This window comes from Tupaia chinensis, unplaced genomic scaffold (assembly GCF_000334495.1).
Source record: "Tupaia chinensis unplaced genomic scaffold, TupChi_1.0 Scaffold148398_1, whole genome shotgun sequence".
NCBI classification, from domain to species: domain Eukaryota; kingdom Metazoa; phylum Chordata; class Mammalia; order Scandentia; family Tupaiidae; genus Tupaia; species Tupaia belangeri.
In genome coordinates, this window is record NW_006208248.1 from 322,849 (window position 1) to 328,043 (window position 5,195).

At 42.4% G+C, this 5,195-nt stretch overlaps 1 long non-coding RNA gene across 1 annotated transcript in view; it reads left to right on the plus strand.

Moving 5' to 3' along the window:
* The window catches only part of LOC114006497 (uncharacterized), a 1,514-nt gene extending 1,313 nt beyond the window's left edge, over window positions 1-201 (plus strand). The window contains exon 3 of the long non-coding RNA XR_003548204.1: window positions 82-201. This is a non-coding gene — a long non-coding RNA (uncharacterized LOC114006497). The remainder of the gene's footprint in view (window positions 1-81) is intronic.
* Window positions 202-5,195: the final 4,994 nt, after the last annotated feature.

The window sequence follows — 5,195 nt, forward strand, 5'->3', positions numbered from 1 at the left end:
ATGTAAAGCATTTTATGCACTTTCTGGCACCTCCTACCACCTAATTTTGTTAAAATTATTCCCTCTCACCTCCCAATCCAGGAGAGGCAATGGGAAGAGTCCTTTTGGGAGACACAGCCTGATGGATTCTGCCAACTAGCCATTTTGGGGGAACAGAAATCAAGACTTACCGCTGATAATTAGGCTTCAAGCACACAAATCTCACGTGGTAGGAAGACCCCTTCCAGTAATCCTTTCTCTGTTTCTGTCTTTGTCTCTCTCTACCTCTGTCTAGGTCGAGGATTCCTATTTTGTTTAAACGTTTTGCTGTTTAGATTTTTAATGGAAGGCATTTTCTGTGCTTTCTGACCCCTCCTACTGATATATTTTATTAAAATTCTTCCCTCTCCTCCTCACAACTCAGTAGAGGCAAATGGAATGGTCCTTCTTGGAGCCAGTGCCACACGAATTCTGCAAACTAGCCATTTTGGGGAAACAGAAATCAAGACTTCCCACTGATAATTAGGCTTCAAGCACACAAATCTCCCATGGTAGGAAGACCACTACCAGTCCTCCTGTCTCTGTACCTGTCTTTGTCTGTCTCTACCTCAGTCTCGGTCACAGATTCCTATTTCTTTTAAAATATTTGCTTTTTAGATTATTAATGGAAGGCATTTTCTGTGCTTTCTGGCCCCTCCTACTGATATATTTTGTTAAAATTCTTCCCTCTCCTCCTCACAAACCAGGAGAGGCAAATGAAATAGGCCTCTTGGAGACAGAGCCACATGGATTCTGCAAACTAGCCATTTTGGGGGAACACAAATCAAGACTTCCCACTGATAATTTGGCTTTCAGCACACAAATCCTCCATGGTATGAAGACCCCTTCCAGGCATCCTGTCTCTGTACTACTCTTTGTCTGTTTCTACTTCTGTCTCCATCTCAGATTCCTCCTTTTTTTTCAATTTTTCTTTTTAGAAATATTTACAGAAAGCATTTTATATGCTTTCTGGCCCCTCCTACCACCTTATTTTGTTAAAATAATTCCCACTCCCATTCCCAACACAGGAGAGGCAAAGAAAAAGTGCCTTCTGGAAGACACGGCCACCTGGTTTCTGCAAACTAGCCATTTTGAGTGAACTGAAATCTAGACTTCCCACTGATAATTTGGCTTCCAGCACACAAAACTCAGGATTTGGAAGACCACAACCAGGCTGCTGTCTCTGCCTTGGTCTCTGTATCCTCATTTTTATTAAATTTTTACTTAGAATTTTTAAGGGAAAGTGTTTTCTCTACTTTCTGACACCTCCTACAGCCTAATTTTGTTAAAATAATTCCCTGTCCCTCTCCCAACCCAGGAGAGGCAAAGAGAGGAGGCCTTCTTGGAGACACAGCCACATGGATTCTTCAAACTAGCCTTTTTGGGAGAACAGAAATCAATACTTCCCACTGATAATTTGGCTTCCAGCACACATTAGTTGCGTGGTAGGAAGACACCTTCCAGTCCTTCCATCTCTGCCCTTGTCTTTGTTTCTCTCTACCTCTGTCTCGGTCTCTGATTGCTTTTATTTTAATTTTTTCTTTTTTTAGAATTTTTGTTATGCAAAGCATATCATTTTCCAGCACCTCCTACTGCCTTATTTTGTTAAAATAATTCCCTCTCCCCCTCCCAACCCAGGAGAGGCAAAGGGAAGAGGCCTACTTGGAGACACAGCCACAAGGATTTTGCAAATTTGACATTTTCAGGGAACAGAAATTAATATTTTCCAATGATAATTTGGCTTTCAGAACACAAAACTCATGTGGTAGGAAGACCCCTGTCTCTATTTTTTTTTTTTAAGAGACTTTTGCTATAGGGCGCATGCGCTTGTCAGACAGACAGAGAGAGAGAGACATAGAGACAGAAAGCGAGAAATCACCCCCCAGGGGGGATGGTCACGCCGCAATCCCTTCTCCTCCATTCCTCCATTCTCCTCTCGGGATCTTGGGCACGCACGCACATGCACCCGGCGTGAGTTTTAAGCCACCAGGTCTGGGACTCGAACCGTGGTTGACTACGTGGGAGTCCAGCGACATAGCCATTATGCTAACTGCTGGTTCCCAAGACCCCTGTCTCTGTACCTACCTTTGTCTGTCTGTACCTCTGTCTCGGTCTGATTCCTATTTTTTTTTAAAATTTTTGCTTTTTAGAATTTTTTAAGGGAAAGCATTTTCTGTGCTTTCTGGGCAGTCCTACCACCTGTTATTGTAAAATAATTCCCTCTCCCCCTCCAAATCCAGGAGAGGCAATAAGGAACTAGCTTCCTTCAAGACACAGTCACTTGGATTCTGAAAACTAGCCATTTTGGGGGAACATAAATTAAGACTTCCCAGTGATAATTTGGCTTCCAGCTCACAAATCTCGCGTGGTAGGAAGACCCCTTCCAGACCTCATATCTCTGTAACTGTCTTTGTCTCTATGTCTGTCTTGGTTTCCATCTCATAATTTTTTATATTTTTACTTTTTAGTATATTTTTAAGGGAAAGCATTTTCTGCACTTTCTGGACACTCCTACTGCCTTATTTTGTTAAAATAATTCCCTCTCCCCCTCCTACCCCAGGAAAGACAAAGAGAAGAGGCCTTCTTCAAGACACAGCCACATGGATTCTGCCAACAAGCCATTCTGGGGGAACTGAAATCAGGACTTCCCACTGATAATTTGGCTTCCAGCACACAAAACTCACGTGGTAGGAATGATACAGAGCAAGAGCCTCCTAATATATTTTCTAGGGTTCCTGAAATATAAAGTCCATTTGCATTGTAATGGCCCAGAGTAAGGAGTAAACCTTCAGACTTTGGTTATGATAATGACTAGCATGGACATGGGTGAGGGCCTTTTGACCTTTAACACTCTCACTTAAAGGAAAGAAGGTTTCCATTTCAATGTAGACTGGAAACTGCTGTTTGTGAGCTCACCAGGCTGAATGGTTGCAGATACCTGAAGAGGAATTTGATTATCTAAGGCCTCACCAATCAAGAATGCCCATGAGGTGATTATGCCATCTTGAACCAATCACTGAACTGATCATGTGCCTTGGACCTCTGCCCCTAATTTTGCCCTTAAAAACGCACTGGGGAACCATCTCGGGGAGACTGGGTCTTTTCAGCATGAGCTGCCCGCTCTTCTTGCTTTGTGCTTTGCAATAAATCTGTACTTTCCTTCATCACACCATGTGCCTATGGCTTGGTTTTATAGCGCTTGGGCGAGTGAACCTGATTTGAGTTCGGTAACAATAGTAGAAGAAATTCTGCTCAGATAAGAGGCCAGAGACAAGCCTTAAGCACAAAGATGTTCACAGTTCTGACTGAGAGGACTTACATTTAAAACGGTGCTTGAAGAATTCCATGACAAAGTCTATTGCCAAAAGCAATGGAAATTTTGGTGGACAAAATTAAGAAAGCATTAACGGCTCCATTAATAAAGGAGTAACAAATACATAAAAGAGCAGAGAAGCTAGAAGTTTGAAACAAAGGAAACAGGAAAAGACGGAAAAAAGACACTGTTAGGATCACAGTCAACTCTTAGCTAAAGAGTAGCTATAAGCCTTGCTTTAGACGTTTGGTTTCTCCTTTGACAGGTCATTTGTTTGGTGTGATCTCCCCCTTTGGATACAGGGTCAAGAAGCCTTGAGAGACAATTTGGAAATTTGGTAACTTGTACATTTGATTTTATGTTTTGTTTGAACTGGCTGTGAATAGGACATTGTTGTGGGAAACTGAAAGAGAGCTCTATTTTATCTTGTAGCCCTTTGGGTATATTTTGTAGAACTGGGACTTTGAACTATCATTCTAAATAAAGATAACGCTTATAACATTATATAGTCCCAATGTTCTCTAGGATCCAGGGAACAGAGGACAAAGAATAGGTGTTTACATTAGGTAAGTAACTTTCTAATCATTTTGTGGGAAAATTAAAAGTAACATGCTTATAATTTCAATTAGAGGGTCTGCTCACTAACCCTCTGTGAAAGAAATGTGGATTCATTTATATCAGTAGAGTCAACAGCAGATGTTAATAGTCTTTAAAATGGGGAGAAAGAGATTAGAAGTGTGACTCTGGCCTAGAAAGGCTAGGTTCTTTGCATTCTCTCCCCCACGCTTTTAGCATAACTCCATACCTCCTTTGCCCTTGAGAGTTTACAACTTCCAGTAGATTGGCTTTTCTTTTTTAAATGAGCAGTTTGTGGGTTCCATGTGGACGGTGTAAGTTAAATGTCTGTGTGCCTTTCCCTTTATCTCTGCTTGCCTTTCCTTTTCCTCTGTGTCAGTGATTTTTCAGTGAACCTGAGGGCATGTGGCTACCATAGGTTTGGCGTGGTAAATGGAGTAAACCAAAGCTGATCTGCTCTTTTCAAAGTCACAGCCAAGAGAACTTAGGACCTGACAAGTCAGCAAAAATGGAAGAACATCTTAGCTGTCACTCCTTTTCTGTGGAATTCAGTTCAATAGATGGTAAAGATCACTGTTTAGTTTCTTTTCTAGATGAAGATTAGTGGGAGAAAAGGGCTTGTATGAAATAGTCCCCCAGGTATAGTGATCATAGTGTTTTTCTCTTTTCATTTTTTTTCTTTTCTGAGAGGTTTTTGCCTTAAGGGCATGTGCACTCTCTGGAAAAGAGAGACAGAGAACCCCCTAGGGGGGGTGTCCATGCTGAATCCCTTCTCTATTCTCTTCTTGGGATCTGGGGTGCACATGCACATGCACCCAGCGGGATTTTGAAGCCGAATCAAACAGTGGTGGGCCATGTGAGAGTCTATCTATGTAGCCATTGTGCTATTTGCTGGTCCCCATAGTGTTTTTCTGGCATGAGTACTCTGCCTGTTTCTTCCTACCTAGATATGGTCTCTATTTTTGTGTCATTTGTCCCAAGGAGGTCAGAACACAGGCCCAGTGATGCAGGAATGAGGGGTACAGGAGTGAACAGGCCCTCACTTACAGTGAGACACATGTTCTTGTCCCACACTCAGGAAAAATTAGTCACGGACACAGAAGAATAGCTGTGGCAAAGTGGGGAGTTTATTGAGCTCCCAAGAAGGGAGAACTTCCCGAAAGTGGATTGCCAAGGAAGAATTGTGATAAAGGAGGGTTTTTTTGGGACAGGAAGGGCTTAGTCCAGACCTGTTTGAGGTGGGACTTCTGCCCCTCCTAGTGGAGAGGGGTACATACTAGGTGGAGCC